Here is a 20398-nt window from a genome sequence, read left to right as displayed (position 1 = left end):
CTGCGCCCGCGCGTCATGCGCTTGTGTGCGTGGCGTATACATTCGACGCAAAGAATATAAAATATTGGCAGAAGTCAACTTTGTTATTGAAATAATTACGCTGATTGTAAGAAAAATAAATATTTAAATCGAAATATTAAATACGATTTTATTCTTTTCAATAAAAAAAAAAAAATTTTGAATTGTGACCCAACTGTTTTAGCAATATCGTGAGTAAGTGATATAATAAGTGTAGGTTGAAAATAAAAGCTATGATGGGTCTAAAAGTAACAAAAAATTAATGTTCGACAAGAAGTAAATAAAAAATTCATAATTGATATTCTACATCAATTATGAAGTTTTTGGTCTCACACTGCTTATACTTACTACTTTAATACGATCACCATTTATCATTATTATTTTAGAAGTAACCAAATAAATACAGCTGTAATAAAATTTCAAGCTTTTTATTATTTGTGAAATCCTTTAGAGTCTTTTCTGCAAGCTTGGGTTTGAATTTAAATATTATTTGTCCTTATATAAGGTCCAAAGCCGTGGTAGCCCAGTGGATATGACCTCTGCCTCCGATTCCGGAGGGTGTGGGCTCGAATCCGGCCCGGGGCATGCACCTCCAACTTTTAAGTTGTGTGCATTTTAAGAAATTAAATATCACGTGTCTCAAACGGTGATGGAAAAACATCGTAAGGAAACCTGCATACCAGAGAGTTTTCTTAATTCTCTGCGTGATGTGAAGTCTGCCAATCCGCATTGGGCCAGCGTGGTGGACTATTGGCCTAAACCCCCTCATTCGAGAGGAGACTCGAGCTCAGCAGTGAGAATATGGGTTGATAACGACGAAGGTCTAATATAAACAGCGGTAGGTTAAAACTACTATTGTAAGACTTCATGTGGCACTTCTGCTATAATATTCACATCGCGCATCGCTGTAGTTATAGGAATCGTCCTTTTTCTAACAAGGGCGCGCGGCCGACAACCCTGCTGCCTAGCGCTCTAACTCATGCGTGTATACAGGCTCGTATACTGCTTATAACTATATAGGGTGCTCCGGAAACCCTGTATACTGGGCAACTTTGATAGCTCGGCTTTTTAACCGAAGGGTTTTTGTAGCGTATATCTTATAAGCAACTTCGAAGTTAAAATGTAGCAAAAAGATAGAATTTATGGAAGACAGCGACTATAAAATATTAAATAATTTTCCTGTGTCTTTATTCTCGTGGATTAAGGTTATTTGCGAGTAACTCTTTGATTTCGGAAACAAAAAGTTTTGTGAAGTGAATTTCATCAAGATCTATAGCAACTAAACCGGAAATAGCTGTACAAACTCACTTTTGCATTTATAATATTAGTAAACAGTCTAATCATCTTTTATATACTTAATAAATCGGTAAAGAGGTCAATTCTGTACCTAAATAAAATATATTTCCAAAATAACTATCAAGGGGTGATCAGTGATCGATACTGATGCAAAAATGCAGTCAAAATTTTCGTCTGTCTGTCTCTTCGTTATAAATCGAAACTTGAATCTTGGTACAATTATTCTTTATACTACTGGGCAGGTTATAGTATACTTATCATCACGCTACGATCAATAGGAGCAGAGTAGTGAAGGAAAATGTTGGGGAAACGAGAGATGTTACTTCATTTTTACAGCAATACTAACTGTAAGGGCTGGATTAAAGAGGTGTAAGGGCGGACGAAGTCGCGGGCGTCGCTAGTCTATACTAATATTATAGAGGTACGTTTGTGGTGTTGTAGGGGATAATCTCTGGATTTACTGAATCGATTTTGAAAATTCTTTTACCACTAGAAACCCACTTTATTTGTGCTTATCATCAGGCTATATTTTGTCCCCGCATTCCTATGAGAACGGGAACTACGGGGATGAAACCGTGGGGCGACGACGATAAATAAATTGACAAAAAGACAAAAAGAAGTTTTTAATTAGTTTGCAATGTACCTAGCAGTTATTTTGTAATACACAGGCTATAATACCATATTTGGTACAGAGTAGACTCAATAGTTAGGTTGGTTACAAATAACCGTAATTAAGGCAAAAATACACGCCGACGCGCTGTGTAAGCACTTTTAACATATTTAACGCATTTAACCGTATTTATCCGTAATTGACAGACTGACAGACAACCGATTCCACATTAGACGGTCCACATTAATTCCATTTAAAAACCTTTGATGCGGTTATTCTTTATTTATATTTCACGTTCGCGGCGCATTTTAGAAATTTTATACGTTCATTCTGCGTTCGTATTCGTATATGATATAATATAATTAATTATTATTTTTGATATAATATAATTAATTTAAATAAATAAATTTTCACCTGGAGAAGTATACCTATACCTAGTACTATTGTATTTATTATTCTAATTAATTTTAAAATAATAATAAATAAAATTAAAATAAATAAAATAAAATTAAAATACATATTTAAATTAACCATAATGCAACACAAACCACAGTTGGTTTTAATGTGGTTTATTGCCAGTGTATCAGGCATATGAGGCTTCACGTAGGTGCATAAGGTTTCCAAAGTTTAAAGGAATTTTCCAATTGTTACGTATAATGCACACCCTAGGTAAAGTATTATAAGTAACAATTGGAAAATTCCTTTTCCAACTATATATTCTGAGGTCCAACATAATATTGAGGGGTAGGCAGTGCATTTTGCATCTATGAAGCACACGTCACTGGTGTATTGGGCCTGTAATTACATGCGTTCCTTACATGCCCTACAAAATGTTGCTCTGTATAAAGTCTATGGTTATTACTTACAGTTGGGCCAACTTTTTGTACTGTAACAAAAAATAATTATAAATACACATTGCTTGACATTTTAATATCTAACAGTAGAATTCTCGTTTGTGAAATTTCATTGTTTTTTTCAGTGTAGCCAAAAAATTATATGGACGTTAGAAAGGCGACCTAGAACTAGGTGGAGATTTTGGTGGTGCTTCGGTGAGTACGTTAAGCAACTAATCCCTGTCATTATTAACAACGTCTGATAGTAAACGTCATGATTGGAATTTGTGAATATAAACTATACCTACCTCGTATCTCTTATACTAAGGAAGATCTCTGATAGCCCAGTGGACTTCTGCTATCGATTCGGATGGCATAGGTTCGAATCCAGTCCGGGGCGTGCACCTACAACTTTTCAATTCAAAATGCACATACATTTTAATAAAATACGAGTAATGTAAAGTGTCTCAAACGCCGTAGGAAATACATCGTGAAAAAACCTGATTTTCTTAACTCTTTACGTGTATAAAGTTTGCTAATTCGTTTTGGGCCATCGTGGTGAATTGTTAGCCTAACCTCTCTCTTCTCTTTATTCCCTCTTTCTTCTTCTTCATCTCATGTTCTCAGAAGATACTTGTGCTCAACAGTGAGCTGAATATGGGTTGTTAATGATGAATGAGGAATATAAAATTACAGTGTGGTGAAATACGAGTAAGTAACACCCTGTATAGCCCTAACCCACTATCGCTCTACGCGACCGGGCGGCTAGTTCGGCCCTTTTTGTACTATTTTTAGGGCACCTGTGAAGTCCTTGTGACCTTTACCTGATTTTTTTTGCTCCAATTCCTCTATTTTCCTGATCGACACGTTTTAAGTTTAATCGGGCGGAGATTGGATTTTTGTTTAATAGTAAGTTACCTACTACCATGTTGATCTAATGTTTGACTCGTAAGTATGGTAAAGAATATTTGCCATATATTTTATAATCAATATTTCTACTCCCATCCAACTAGTCGGGAAATACTGTGCTAGGGGTGGGTACGACAATAGACCAACGGAGCGGGGATCGAACCACGACCTCGGGGGTGAGTCCACATTGAAGTTGAGTGGGTAGATTTAAACTCTAAATTCCTTCAATGGTTCATAGCAAATTCTGCTTTCCTTATAGTAGAATTTGCCATGAGCCATTAATATAGGCAAAAATTTGCCACTCTTATATGAAAATGTTTTTTTTAATTTGACTCAGTACAAGCAAAGAACGGTGATCATACATCCTATCCAGTCTCTCAACTTTCCCGTAATAAGATAAAAAATGTACATCGCAATGAATTAGCGAAGTAATATAGGGTCTAAAAAGGCTTATTATACATTTTTTTCAATGTAAGTGACCCTTGGAAAGTAATTTAATGAGCCAGTTGGGACAAGTCTTCGGTAGGGTAGGTAGGGTAAAATAGGGTCGGACATTTTGTGCTAATTATGACGTATGGTAATTTTAATTAAAAATGTACGTGTCATTTAAATATGCCGCCAGTTCTGATTATTACGTTTTTGGTGTGAAGTTCTAATAGAATAGGACCTTATTTCCCTACTCTGACGTAATTAAAAGGATGGGCTATGATTTACAAGTTATGTATGTTAGTATTTAAGTATGATCCATTGTAGCGCCTAAAGTACTGCCCCTGTAACCAAGTGGCACGTCGATTCTCTTTCTACGATCGCAAACGCTTCGAAACCTAGAAAAATGTATGGGAATGACAGATCTTGATCACGTGACCTGTCTATAGCAAATGTCTTTCCCATACATTTTTCTAGTTTACACTAAAGTATTTACACAAATACTTTAGTGTTAATAAGTTTGTAAAAGTAATCCGTATGACCTTTTTGGTGCTAGGTGCTGCCTCCGATTCTTGAGGGTGTGGGTTCGAATTCGGTCCAGGAAATGCACCTCCAACTTTTCAGTTGTGTGCATTTTAAGAAATTAAATTTCACGTGTCTCAAACGGTGAACGAAAAACATCGTGAGAAAACCTGCATATCTGAGAATTATCTTAATTCTCTGCGTGTGTGAAGTCTGCAAATCCGCATTGGGCCAGCGTAGTGGACTATTGGCCTAACCCTTCTCATTTTGAGAGGAGATTCGAGCTTAGCAGTGAGCCGAATATGGGTTGATAATGAGAAAAAATAAATTTAACTATGCGCACTTACACAATTTCGAGTAGGTACATCAACCGTGGTGTTACAAATCACTATACTCTGTATCCCGCATTGTTATTATTTTTCTCTTATAAGAATCTTGTTAGACTTTTCTTCTTTTGAACATGTTTATCACTTTAAACTTCTACGGCCTTATTTATAAATATAGATGAGGATTTAAACCTTAAATTTCTTTTAAGTAAAGTGAACTTTAAACAATTTATGATTAGGTCCATTTTACTTGATATTTAAATTAAATATCAATCCATGTTTGTGATTATTGGGCAATTGTTTAAATTTAAGGACCACCTACTTATGCCTTTTATAATTGCTTTTTATTCTCTTATTTATTTATTTATCCTTTTTCTTTTAAATTTTTAACAATGTATATATTATTTATTATTTATTTAAATAACAATCGGGGATCGAACATAGACGTAGTGATGAGTGGAGATTAGCTAAGCAATATTTAGCTATAGTATAGTATTATCGACATCGGAAACTTAAAGAAATGATCGCAACAGTGAGCTTCCACGTACGAATGTGTGTAACACCTTGTACAGCGTGCCGCCCAAACATCGGCACGTAAGGCGACCAGGAAGTTTACAATAAAGCGCGCAACTTCTTTCCGAGAGCAATGTTTGACGTTTTTAAATGCGCCCGCGTCGGTAGAGCAAACAATCGGAGAGCTGAACGGGCTTCTGTTGCCCCCGGAGATGCAAAGGAATCCTTTTTGGCGAAATTAGTCAGAGTTCCCGAAAAATACGGCCGTCGACCCCTCCGGGCAACACCTAAATATTTTAATGTCGGAAAAAAAATCACCATGTTTACATAACACGTCGAAATTTTAAAGAAACCACGCCGAAGGGCCACGCCGCACGCACACAGGCGAAAATTTCGTCTGTCTTGTATGTGTGAGTGGCGCACACACGGAGAAGACATAAAAATGCCCAATCCGTACATGTCGCACCACTACAATGAAGGGACGACGTAAGTCGCATACAAGTGCATAATTCGGCCGAGATGCAAAAAAAATATTTGGCAATGCGGCCCCTACGCGTCCGCCAGTCGCCCGCCCGACAGGGTTAGGTTAGGTTAGATTTTTTGGCTCAAAACGCTCGTTGGTAATTTTTTGAAAAGTTGTATCTACACTTGTATTTTTTTGTCTACGCCGCTAGGAGCCGTCTTTCCTGACTGCTTTATAATATCGCCAGTACGCCGCAATTTTTTGAATAATAAAGATCTCGCTGGTCGTGTCTAGTCGGATTCTAATTAGATTTTTTAAATTTCGAACTATTTGATGGTTCCCCTTATTTTTGAATTTCCACCGGGCGTTTTCTTCCATCCCTGTCGGGGGCGCAGTGTTTTGTATCGCCATTTCTTTTTTTCGCAGACATAATTTATAATGATGGCATAAAACTATTTAATTTACGGACTCAAGATTTTTTTCTTTTTTATTTCTACAAAAAGACTGCAGCAGTGTCTTGTGTCGTGTTGTGATTTATTATATATTTTTTTAAATAATTTTCTTTGGACTCTTGTGTTTTTGGTTCGATTAATTTGGTAAGTGATTTTTATTTTCTTTATTTTTGGTTTTTATGTTATTTATATTTTATTTATACATTTAAAACTTTAGTGTTACGTCTTCGTTTTCAAACTATTTTTATACTTTGTTTTATCGATTTTTATTGACGAAATCTGTTTTGGATCGTTGTTTCTACGCGTCGGAACACAAAGGATTGTTTGGAACTCGAGTCGGGAGCGGAGATTGCATCGAAACACATTGTTTAGTGAATAAATTTTATTTTAAACAAAAAGCTGGCTAGACACTAGACACAAGGGCACGTCGTCCAGTGACGTCAGCATCACTAGGCACTGCCGAGAAAGTCCGCCATCTTGACTTTGTTTTTTTAAAAGCCTACAAAGTGCGCGGGCGCACCGCCATGTTGTCACACATTCGAAATTTGAAAACAAATTTAAAAAATCAAAATAAAGCAATAGGAATCTACAAATAAGCTTGAATTATAATAATGCATTGAATAAAAACGTTTTGTGTGAAATATATATGTAATTATAACTTTATATTGATATTTTTACGGTACGTATAATACGAGTGTACTATGGTTTGCATATTAATTTAATAAATAAGTTATTTATAATGTTAGTGACTTTAAAATCTAGACAAAACGAATACAATGTTAATTCAGTACGGAAATCAATTACTTTTGTATATATTTCGTCTTGGATACAATAATTCAATGAATAAAATAAAATCAACGTAAGTAGGTGTACTACCTATGTTTAAAGGCTAAATAATATAATCGGAAAATATTTCCAAAATCTTATTTAGAAACTTTTACCATTATTCATTAATTTACGAATTATGTCCAAATAAGTATTCAAACAAAATAACAGACCATAACGTTGATAGAAATTGTGATGATTTTAGGCATTACTCTGTAAATATACGACTTCGTTTAAAATATTTAAACCTAAAAAGTCTTTACGATTTTTATATGTTTCCTTAATAACTTGTTTCTTAACCAAGATTAGTTAACTGTATACACTTATCGTTATTTGTATTTCTATTTTTTAATATATTGAACTTCAGTTAAGTACTTTTCGTTAACAATTATCTTATCATATATCCATCCTAATGTAGATATATTTGTTAAAATATATCTACATTAGGATGGATATAGGATAGATGCTTCTCTCTTCATTCCTTCGAACTATGTTAAATTCTACTCATTCAGCATCATCATTAACTGTTAGACACAGATTTTTTAGGGACTAGGGCAAGCGACTCACAATCCTGAGCCGCCTGCATCCAGCGAATCCCTGCGACTCGCTTGATGTCGTCAGTTCACCTGGTGGGGGTCGACCAACATTGCGCTGTCTAGTGCGGGGTCGCTAAACACCTCGGGACCCCAACGTCCATCGACTCTTCGAACTATGCGCCCATTGCCACTTCAGCTTTGCGACTCTTTGAGCTATGTTACTGATTTTAGTTCTTCTGCGGATCTCCTCATTTCTGATTCTACGCATTAAGCTAGCCGCTAGTCTAAATGTGAGATGCCGGTCGAAATTTTTTATTTATAGAATAGGTAAAAATACGGATGTAGCGCCCGCAAATCTGCATTGGAGTGCAGTGGTTGGTCAAAGCTCTATATCTATTACAAATTGTAAATTAATTTAATAATAATAATTGGGCGGATGATGATAAAATTATAATGATACTGTTAATTATTGTCATCACAAACAAATTATAAGCTCTTTTATTACAATTGTTTTATAGACGCAGCTTTCCTAAAATCAGCTTTTAGGTTGTAGTGCTTGTACGACAGAGTACGCTCCGGGATGTACTACTACCGTGGTTATTTCTGCCGATTACTGTATTCCACTTTCAAATATAATTGCCGGTGAAATTACAAACTTCATGAGGTTTAACACTTAGGTCTTATATGTTTACTTACTTATCTTGAATAGCTTAGAAGAGCATAAAGGCCAAAGCTAAGGCGCTATCTTAAGCGCTTTATATATTCTGTGGGACACATATACAAGCAATTGCTTTCTAACTTAACTTTTAATAAAAAAAAATTGACAATGCTTTAAAGTCTATGTATATATTTAGATAATATGTCCATTCTTTTAGGAGCTAGAATGCTACAGATAGACAAACACACAGAGACAGACACAGCTTTCTTTTCGCAGGGTTAAAAGCCGGCAAATTCCAAAAATTCCGGTACCTTTTATGCCGGTCACCGCCTTCATTGTTGTTTGTTACATTACTAGTGTCTATGAAGTGATATTTAATCAATTACCGGAATAAGTAGTGTTTGAAAGTCATTACAAGAGGCTTATGTTCTGGAGTCCATCATCATCATCACTCGATGATGATGATGGACTCCACTACCTACTCCATTACCACTCGATGATGATGATACCTATTAATGACCCACTACAGTGCGAGGACTCCTTTTTATAGAGGATTATTGAGCCCACTATACGCTATTCCAATGTGGGTTGATGGGTTTAGGGTGATAATGTTTTGAATATATGACGGTCACTGTCAAATGTTAGTAAGAAACTAAAGAACCCCTGATTTTCGAACAGCGCAAGAAGTAGATCTGTTTATGGCATATCTTACGCCGATCAGTATGTGGCCACGAATATTGTGTTGCGCAGGAGTCCTTTCAGTGGCATCTTAGTGGGGAACGGAGAAGACTTGGTAGGCCAAGTCAACATGAAAGTGGATCGTTGAGGCGGAGTTAAAGGCTGTAGGTCTGTCCTGATCACGCAAGAGTGCATCTTATAGATCTGTCTGGAAAATGTTTGTAATGTCAGAAAATGACGATCAATGTCCTTTTCATGAAAGAAGTCCCGTCATTAGCGCCGCGTCTGCGCGACTTCTTTCATGAAGAGGACTATAATCTCACATGCCTGCAGCGCTAACGGCTTGACAGCCGATAAAACTGATCGTGTGTTGGTTGGTCGTGATTACTTGATCGTCAGTGCCTGACATTACAGCCCTATGCCTATGTTGAAGGACTTAAGGACCTAAAAGATCTGATGTTAATTAATCACCACGATCGACTGCGTAACGTGTTCTCCGAAAGCACGGGGGTGACGTCAACAAGTTCCTAACTCTATTGTAAAAAATTCTAGTAACAAATAAAAGCTCACCATTTCATAGGCCTACTCAGAACTTGAATCCAGAAATTTGGGGGCAGTTAGTGGATGCCAATCGGTTGATAATAATGATGATGACAATGATGATGATGATGACAATGATGTTGATGATGACCCGGAAGTAGAGAACGGTGACTACATATGACAGAAGTTCCCCAGTCTCACGTGATTGCCTGCCGAATGGGAACTCCTCTCTAGCTGGCTTCACATCAAATAGAGTGTTTCCTGCGCGCAATCTTCTTTGACGAACAAACGCCGGTGCGTTTTAACTATTACTATTGTTATACCGAACCACTATTAGGGTGAGCGCACAGTTGATTGCGTCGTACGGACCGCACCTACCGCAAATTTGTAATGATAATTTGCTGATTCTAAATGACGTCATCATCAACATTATCAACCCATATACGGCTCACTGGTGAGCTCGAGTCGCCTCTCAGAACGAGAGGGGTTAGGCTAAATGACGTAGCAACTTAGAAATAAAGAACATTAGACCTATAGCATGGAATATTACAACCTTTTCAACTAATTCAATAACTTTTGCTTAAGGATAATTTTGGTTAGCTTATTGGAATAATTGCAACGATGGTGTGTTTTGAACTCAAAAACTCCAATTTTGGACCAATCGTACACATATTTCGTATTTATAATAAATATTATAAATGCAATACGAATTACCTTTAGACTAAAGCGCTGAAACTATTTAGATGGATTGTGGCACAGAAATAACTAGGAGTTTCGAGCAGAATATAATAGGCTACTTTTTATCTCGGAAAAATAATGGGTTATGTGCGAAAAACAGAAATTCATGTGAATGGAATCTAAGCCTGCTAGTACCTAATAAATTATTACGCTACTGGCTAGTATAATTTTAAACCTAGCTTGTGAAGGTAGCTAGATCAACCTTAGATGGACTAATACGTATGTAAGTCAAAAATTATAGATTTGGAAATACCCAACAGTACATACAAACCATATAAAGATAGTGGTACATTTCTAATTGGTCTCTAAAACAATACATTAGAATTACATAAAAAATATTGAAAATTTTAAATATTGACTGAAAAACGTAGGTTTTTCTGCGCTCTTTATCACGGGAACGCTCTCGTTTTTCGCAAACCAAGCAGACGCAGATATTTCTTTAATTTCAAGTATTACATTTTTAAGCCTGACCAGTCGTTGGACACTTAAATAATAATGTTTGCGTTGCGTTTATTAACCTAAAGTATGGTGCTGGAATGGCGACCCCGCACTAGAAAGCGCAGTGTTGGTTGACCCCCATCAGATGGACTGACGACAAGAAGTTGCTGGGATTCGCTATAATCAGGCTGCTCAGGATCGTGATGTTTGAAAGTCTTTTTTTATCTTGGATAGGCTTGCGCTTCACTACAATCATACCTGATGGTGAGCAATGATAAGGTCTAAGATGAAACGCGCTTGCCTAGAAGTCCTGTCCTGCAATGGACGTCCGTCAGTTGATATGATGATGAACGTATAGTATGAGGCGTGCGGAGTATTCGCCGCGTATGAAACATGTGCGGTCAGCTTATGTACTATTGTATAGTTTGCTGGACAAATTCGTTTGACTTTGAAATTAATTTGAGTATGATTGAAGTCCAACTAGTCAATAGTTTTGGCTTGTACCGAATTTAACGATGGGTAACCTCGTGACCAGTGAAATAGCCTTTACAAATACCTATAAATGAAAAAATACATTTGTTTCGTATCTGATACTTCCACTATATGCGGGCGACGGGGAAGGGAGGATTGCGCGGGTGTGAAGTCGTGTGCGCGGGGCCGAGGCTGAAAGTGCATCAGTTGTGGGTTTATCTGTCATCGCTACCCGCCAGGAGTGTTACGAACGAATTTGCCAAAGTATAGTGAACATATAACTAATGAATGAGACATTATCTCATGAAATTTTCAGGACCAAAGTAAAAAGTTTAAGATCAACCTATAGAGAAATTTAAAATATTGATTTATAAAAAACAATATTTAAAGGAGAGCGAATAATAAAATCGGTTTGCGAGTTTATGCTTTTTTATCCCCTCTCCATTTTTGTTCATTATTATTATACAGATTCAAAATACAATTAGAAAATGCACAATGAAGTTATAATAATCTTTCCCAAATTAAGAAAACGTAATTCAAATAAAACATTTCAAAGTCCGTACAAAGCTCGACTTGTACCTACTATGTTTAACCGGAAATCAAACCCTGAACGTCGCGGGCGTGGCATACATTCGACACTGCCTGTTGACCGTCAAAAACAATCTTACTATTACACACTAAGATAATATAACCTCTCGTGAATACCTCCGTCCTTTTCCCACACCCAATAGCCGATCTTCTGTCTCACTGTGTCAAACACTGTGTCAAACACTGTGTCAAAACAATATCATACAAGGACACACAAACCCTTTTATAATTCGAAGCACAGTGTAGTTGGAAAACGGGCTTTAGTAGCTGTGATAGGTATTTGTAATCTGTGTCCTGACAATGTAATTTGAATTTTATTCCTGCGCAGAAAGATTTAGATTGCTCTAACAATAATATTATGCAGAATGTGCAAGGTTTTTTTTTGTTTTTATTATTATACTTAGCGAAGCGTTTATATCTTATTTTAAAATTAAAAAATGTGGATTTTATTTAAAAGCATTGTTCAGTGCAGCTAATATCATGTTTTATTGCACGCTTTAAACGTCATGATCAGATCTGTCTATTATTAAGTATTATTACGGCTCTCAGAACTTGGAATGTAGAGCATAGACCCACCATGCTGCTGCAAATGCCTTAAAACCACTATACTTCAGAGTACTGTTTGTATTTTAATTCCTTGAAACCTAAATATTTTTAGGTCGATCTGGGTTTGTCTAGGTTTGTAGCTAACACACACACACACACAACTGAACACTTGCTAAAAATTCACGTTTTATTTAAAGTGTAGGTAGTGTAGGTATTCTATATGAAAATGTTTTTCAAATTTATTGAAAATATATTGTGAAATCTACCAAATGAAAACACCTAATTTAGAAAAAGGTAATTCTTGGAAGTTTGGCTAAAGTTCATAAAAATGTATGTACATAATAAAAACCATTTAAAACCCAGCCCCAGCCCTCCACCAGCCCTCCCGGATGCGGTGTTTGAAGGTCCAAAAAGCAAGTGGGCTCCAGAGTGAAGAACCTCTTCTTAATACGTATTTGACCCTATAGCCAAGCGAAAGCTTCCTAAGGTGTTAAGCAAAACTTTTTACAATGAAACCATTGACTGAAACGACGGATCATACAACATTGTCATTATTATAATTACTAGAAAAATACCATAGATACAGCCGAATATAGAACCTCCTTTCTGCAAGTCGGTTACAAATCATGCGAATCTGTGCTACATTACTAGTCTAAAAATATATCTTATACTCTAAACCGATCTCACACTAAAGGGATAAGGAAAGTGCAGTACGTCTTACTCATTGTAGACAACCTTGAAGTTGCAACCACATTTTCACACGAAAATCACTTTTAAAACAAAACTAATAAAGTTCATAATCGTCTTAGCAGAGGTTCACTATATGTTCAAACAAAACTAAACCTTATTATAATGTGTGAAGGTTCTGTATCGAATGGGCAATGGTCACCCGACGTGCAAAATGACGAGTTATGCTTTGTACTAATGTGGAAGGTCAGGTGTAACTAAAAGGGCGCGAATGAATTGCTGTCAGAGTTTAAGTTTGTATTGGCTTTGACTTATTTAAATATATTATAATTTAATATATAATTCACTTATTGTGATATATACTTCTATATAAGATATATTGTAGTATATATCTATAGTTAACTGCCGTTTTTGTAGGTTAGCCACTGGATAACCTACGAGTCTTCACTTCGGGTTCGAGTCGTTCGTCGGATTATGAAGCACTCGTTATTGTAAGAAATTTTAAGTAAAAACTATCAATCTGGTGTTGAGAAGTTGGTGGTGTAGCACTTCCATGTCTTGGAGAGAGAGGGAACCTTGTATCCTCACCATGAAATGGCTGGTAGTCCTGGATTAGCCTATAAGATATTTAAGCATTGCTCACGGCATCTCATCATCATCATTTAAAAAAAATAAAAAGAAAGTCTCTTATTAATCATGTACATCAAATAATTGTTGCAGTACAAAAAACTTTCAGCCTCTATTTAGCCTCAGTGATGTAAATTTCAAATTCTTAAAACAATCCATGATGGGTATCAATTCGATTAAACTTTACTCTGAAAATTTTTAGAAAGAAAAGCTGGAGGTTTCATAAGCCGAACAATGACTCGAACCTCGGACCCCACGATAACACTAAACCAATTAAAATTACCTTCGAAAATTTAAATAAATTTTACATAAAAGTTTGCTGTAACTTATTTTACCTCACATGTAATTCTTACGTAACTAGAAAAAAGCCTTTACAAGAAAACCTGACGCGAGTACAAGCGAACTTGCACGGAAATGCACACGGTTCCCGATACACGATATTCATTAAACTCGATATTATAAAAATTCTTACAAAAAACCTGTTCACCTGCGTATTATGACGTCCTGGGTTCGAATACTGGGTTGCGCATATTAGAGCACTGGTTGCGTTTATATTGGAGTTCTGTTCTCCAAGAAATTCCGACTACCCAGAGTTAGTATAGGCAATAGAGCTTTGCGAGCTTTCAGCGAGTCGCAAAGCTGAAGTGGGCAGGCCATATAGTTCGAAGTACCGATGGACGTTGGAGTCACAAGGTGGTGGAATGGCGACTCCGCACCGGAAAGCACCGGAAGTCTTACTCGACCCCCCACTTGGTGGACCGATGATATCAAGCGGGTTGCAGCGAGCCGCTGGATGCTGGCGGCTCGAGACCATTGTGTTTGAAAGTCCATGCAAGAGGCCAATGCCCAGCAGTGGACTCAATCGGTTGTTAATGAATGAATGAAAAATATATCAGCCTGGAATTGGCAATCCAATGCCTTGGAAAGCACGTTAAACTATCACGTTCATTATCATTAACATCATTAATTAATGATCGTCAAGTTAAACATTATCACTCTAAAACTGCCAATTCGGAATGGCGTGATTGTATAGTAGATGATAACGATTCAACGTCAGCCCACCTAGCACAACAAAATACGTATAAAAACGTCCACTATCTAAAGTAATCCATATAAACAAGTATAAAATCGGTTCGAGCAATAAATTTGACTTAAACCTCACAAAACAAGCCTCCCAGAGCCCTAAAGGTTAATCGTGTATTCAAACGTATATAATAGGCTTACTTACGACTTGTTTTTCCCTGAATAGATAAAAAAAGGCTCTCAAGGCGGACCGGTAGAAAATGTTCCTTGCAGCGGGCGCGTGTATAAATACCTATATTTAACAAGTTACTTGTGATTGGATATTGTTTACGATTGTTTTATACTTATGAATATTTAAGTCTAAGTTAATATATAATATAAAAATACTTTGTTTTAAGTTTATCTATGTAGAAGTATTTGAGGTTTTACATTTTAATTTTTTTTATCTGTTTTTTTTTTGTCTCTCATTCTGCAATCTGTCTTGAGACATTGAGCTGGATTTTAAATATTTATATTAAGGCGTGTTAGGTGAAAAATCCAGTGAGATACTCAAATACAATAATGTAGTGTCTATTTCATGACATCTTGTGGTGCTCGTCTCTTGAGCCTTTTGAAAGTTGTATCAGGTTTCTTCATCATTAAGTTCCTTAATTAACTTCTTCGAGATTACTTGCCTGAAAAAGCTTTAGTACTATCAAAAGTATTTTTTTATTAGAAATGTCACCTAATGTTAAGTAACGATGCAGTATCTGTTGGAAGCTTACTTGGAACCGGTATTGGTTTCTACGCGATATCGTACCGGAACGCTAATTCGCTTGGCGGTATTTTTCGCCCGTAGGGTGGTAATTAGCCACGGCCGAAACCTCCCACCAGTCAGACCTGGACCAATCAAAAAAAAAATCAAGTCTCCTCTCAAAATGAGAGGGGTTAGGTCAATAGTCCACCACACTGGCCAAATGCGGATTGGCAGGCTTCACACACGCAGAGAATTAAGAAAATTCTCAGTTATTCAGGTTTCCTCACGATGTTTTTCCTTCACCGCTTGAGACACGTGATATTTAATTTCTTAAAATGCACACAACTGAAATTAAATATCACGTGTCTCAAACGGTGAAACTATATCACCAAACAATTTAACAAAGACTCTTAATTTTTTTTAGAGCCAATTTAAAAAAAAGAAATCATAAATTGACCCAAGAATTGAACCATGAATCTCTTTACTAAATACCAAAGCGTCACATGTGTCAAAGAGCTCATCACAATAACAATACATCGTATGCTCTAAACCCATTGTTAGGTCATCGAGATCACCTAATCACGGATGCTAACAAAACGGCCCGAGCATTGCTCCCGATTTACACGCAGACATCTGATAAGCTCTGATAAGAACTGTCGGGTGAACAGTCGCGCACAATACGGGATGATACCTGGAAGCGGATCTAGAATCTAGATAGCATTTATTTTTGTTACCTTTATTGTCACGTTACCTTTGACAAGTCATTGCACCTCAGTAGTTCACGTGAATAAGTTAACCTTCTGTTTTCATTGTCATCAGCGTCTTATAAGATCGAGAGATTTTGAAGCTAACACGCTTCAAATGTGGACTGATAGGTTAGAAGTTTAACGCCTTAAAATTTTTCATTAAGTTAGTATATAAAAATATAAAAGTTAATTAATATTAGACGACTAAACAACTGATGAGGATATTTATATAACATTAATTAACTGTTTATATTTGGCAACCCCACAGTTGTAGTGTGAAAGCAGGTAACCTTTACGTGTTCAATTATGTTGGGTATATTCTTTTAACTAAAAGTGTACAAATTTTCATAATTAAGCAAAGAGGGAAGTAGATTTAATAAATTTATTTTAAAAAAAGAATCTTTTAATAGGCAATCTATTTGCAATGTGTCAATGTGAATATTTTCAATCATTTATTTCTTAACTATACTAATATTATAAAGCTTAAGAGTTTACTTGTTTTTGTTTGCTTGAACGCGCTAATCTCAGAAATTACTGGTCCGATTTGCAAAATTCTGTCAGTGTTAGATAGCCCATTTATTGAGGAAGGCTATATATTAGGCTATATAATTACGAGGATAAAACCGCACGGCGTCATATAAATAACAAATGAGGGTAGATATTCCTTATGCCGGATCTAGTACTATGCGTGTGGGGGGAGCGGAGTGTGTCACAGTGGGTAGTGGGTAAGGTAAGCGGTGGAGGGGGCGGGCGAAAGTAGCGTCACCTTGACCCCCATAGGCGCCTGCGCATGTCCTATTATTGTTGCAGTTTTCTCGGCGTGGCTTACTTTACTTTACTTACTTACGAGCAATGGCATGCACGTCATATATGTATAAACAATACATACCCTGAGGATTCATTATGTACCTATATTATTGGAGGGGGAATTTTCCATTTTGTACAATTTGTACCCTAGTTAATACACCTTGTGCGCGCCACTACTTACAAGTGTTTATTGGACTTAGTAGTTAAATAGTTTTTTTTTAATTAAATTAAAAAAAAAATGTTGGGAAAGCCATAAATGCTCGCCGCTACGCTCATCGGACTTCTTACATTGTTAATTTTACTGTAAACTTATTTTTAAACAATTAAACATTTTATATTGTTTAATTATTGGAGTTTTACTTAATTATAATCAATCCAGCTTTAAAAATAAGGCTTATTCCATACATACAGGGTGATTCGGTCTTTAGTGCGGATATTTTTTTTCGTGGTTCTGTATCATTAATAGAATATAAATCTACAAACAGTTCGATACATTTTATGTAATTTTTTTTTTTAATTTATGTCTCTAAAATAACAAAATAATGTACATATTATTACTAAACAAGATATATTCAGCTTAAAAGTGATCTGGTGACGTCCTTTAGGTATCAAACGAAAATAAAATAAACGCACAATAGGGTGACCCTAAAATTCTGTTCAAAAGTAAATAACTTTAGCTAACGATAATTTTGTTATTTTTGAGTTAAAAAAAAAAAGAAAAAATACGTGATCATTAAATTTTGTTTATGTACAAAATATAAAAATATCCGCACTAAAAAAATTTTCTTCCTGTATACGACCTAAAGTATAACAATCGAAACAACTAAAAAATATCGTTGATCTTGTAAGAATTTTCGTCTATTTATTTATGTTAAGAATATCTTCGGGTTAAGTTTTAATGTATTTAAGTAATTAACTATTAATTTATACAAAAGTGAATTTTCAAAAAACTTTGTAATGTAAAGCGGCGCCACTATCACTATTTTGTTAAAATTTTCTCATATTTCCACCCTTTCGGAAGTCAACCCTTAGCATTGTTAAGCGGTGACGTAAACTAAGGGCGGATATAGGGTTAAAATTTATTACCCCCAATTAATTACTGCGATCACGTTACATGTTGTTAGAATTTCGGGTTAACCAACTATTTGTTTAGTTTTGTAATTTTTTTAACTAACAGATGCTCGTAACTTCGTTCGCGTGATATACCGTTTAAAAAAAATATAATATAAGTCCATAAGCTCTAAATCAACTTTGTATTTACTACTCTTCTGGAATGCTTGTTTTTCTGAAATAAGTCAGCAAAATAACTTTTTGAAATTTAAAATTCAAAATTCGTCTTAGCTTAGTTTACAAGCAATTTTGAAGCGTCAAGATTATTTGTAGAAACCGATTCTGCTGAGTAGGAAAGCAAGAAACTCAATATTTGTTCTTTTGAAATTATCATTCTTTACCATATCTACATAATATTTATCACAATTTATCATTGCATACGATTATTAATTCTACTACTTCATCTATATTTAAACTAATATATAAAGCTGAAGAGTCTGTTTGTTTGATTGAACGCGCAAATCTCAGGAACTACTGGTCCGATTTGAAAAATTCTTTCAGTGTTAGATAGCCCATTTATCGAGGAAGCCTATAGGCTATATAATATCCCCGTATTCATACAGGAACAGGAACCACGCGGGAAATACCGCGCGGCGTCAGCTAGTATATGTATAAAGTCGCCTTCTTATCAATATCAAAATGAGGATTTACAAATTACTTTTACTGCTTCTTTCTGTTAAGTTAATATTCAAACTAATTCAAATAAAAAATAAATCACACTAGTATCATGAATGCGAATTTATGTTAGTTTGTTTGTTATACTTTTACGTTTTGATTACTAAATAATAATGTTAGCATGAATACTTTCTCATGTGCTTAAAAATAAAAAGGCGCACGGCAAACGGAAACCCATGCGCATTCCAAGCGTTCTTGCAACTACTTCGGCTACTATTACTATTTAACTTGGTACATTGGTTCACAGATACTGTGGTTATTCAGCTACGTAATATAAAGTACAAGGTTCGACGAAGGATAAAATTGAGTTTATTTTAAGTTTTATTAACAGTAGGTGACATGTATCTAGGTGTTCAAATATGAGCTTGAGATGATACTTGTACCGGTATGAATGTACGGACTGCAACTTTGGGGCACAGCTTCAAACTCGAATTTACAAATTCTGCAATGGCCAGTCAAAAATGCTGCGCATGATTAGACGGCCTCCGTGGCGCAGTGGTATGCGCGGTGGATTTACAAGACGGAGGTCCTGGGTTCGATCCCCGGCTGGGCAGATTGAGATTTTCTTAATTTGTCCAGGTCTGGCTGGTGAGAGGCTTAGGCCGTGATTAGTTACCACCCTACCGGCAAAGACGTACCACCAAGCGATTTAGCGTTCCGGTACGATGCTTTGTAGAAACCGAAAGGGGTGTGGATTTTCATCCTCCTCCTAACAAGTTAGCCCGCTTCCATCTTAGACTGCATCATCACTTAATATCAGGTGAGATTGTAGTCAAGGGCTAACTTGTAAAGAATAAAAAAAAACCAATGCTCCTTGGTACATCAAAAATGATCGTGAACTAAAAATTAAAACTATAAAGACAGAAGTTGCACACTTAATGAAAACATACCAAAAGCTTATTCGTAAACATACAAATTAACTTGTAAGGAACCTAATGATGAAGAAACCGGGTACAACTTTCAAAAAGCTCAAGAGACAAGCACCACAAGATGTCATAAAATAAACACTACATTATTATATTTGGGCAGATCACTGGATTTTGCACCTAACACGCCGAAAAACAAATACTTAAAATCCCGCTGAATGTCTCACGACAGATTGCAGGAATAATGAGAGATTAAAAAAAAGTATGAGCGGAATTGTTTGCGATAATCTAACATGGTTATATCAATGAAATGGCAGTAATTATTTTCTCAGTATTAAATCGTTATTTTCTTAGCCTCTTCGTAATTTTAACACAGCTGTACGCAGCGTATACTGTATAGACTGCAGCTCCTCTCTTGCTCTGCGAGCAGCTCTTTTAACTCTTTCCGTCACTCTCATGGTCCTATGGGACGGCAGACCGACACACTCGGTGTAAGATCAGACGCAGGACCGTCGGCTTTACGTGCTCTCCTAAGGCAAGGGAGTCTACAACACCACTAACTAACTCCAGGCTGCATGTAAAGTTAAGATTGGTTACATGTAAGAAAAATCCCAATAACCTTTTTTTTTGTTGGCCTGACCCGGGATTTGAACCCGGGACCTCATTGTCCGTAACTGAACCAGCTAACCACGGGAGACAGTTATACAATATAAGTTAGAACAATATACTTGTATG

At 36.2% G+C, this 20398-nt stretch overlaps 2 protein-coding genes across 11 annotated transcripts in view; both read left to right on the top strand.

Annotated features, from left to right (window-relative positions):
• LOC112046466 (rab GTPase-binding effector protein 1) overlaps positions 1-20398 on the top strand; it is a 449904-nt gene that overhangs the window by 74983 nt on the left and 354523 nt on the right. The window lies entirely within an intron of this gene.
• The window catches only part of LOC112046462 (broad-complex core protein isoforms 1/2/3/4/5), a 141769-nt gene continuing 127282 nt past the window's right edge, over positions 5912-20398 (top strand). For 2 of the 10 annotated variants that reach the window (XR_008251470.1, XM_052885674.1), the window contains exon 1: positions 6000-6512. The gene's annotated coding sequence lies outside the window, so the exon portion shown is untranslated. Of the gene's footprint in view, positions 6513-20398 lie in introns of all 10 variants that reach the window. The other 8 variants (XM_052885671.1, XM_052885673.1, XM_052885672.1 and 5 more) reach the window with 8 other exon arrangements.

This window comes from Bicyclus anynana, chromosome 14, assembly GCF_947172395.1.
Source record: "Bicyclus anynana chromosome 14, ilBicAnyn1.1, whole genome shotgun sequence".
In the NCBI taxonomy this organism is placed as follows: domain Eukaryota; kingdom Metazoa; phylum Arthropoda; class Insecta; order Lepidoptera; family Nymphalidae; genus Bicyclus; species Bicyclus anynana.
This window is presented reverse-complemented; position numbering and strand designations above follow the sequence as displayed.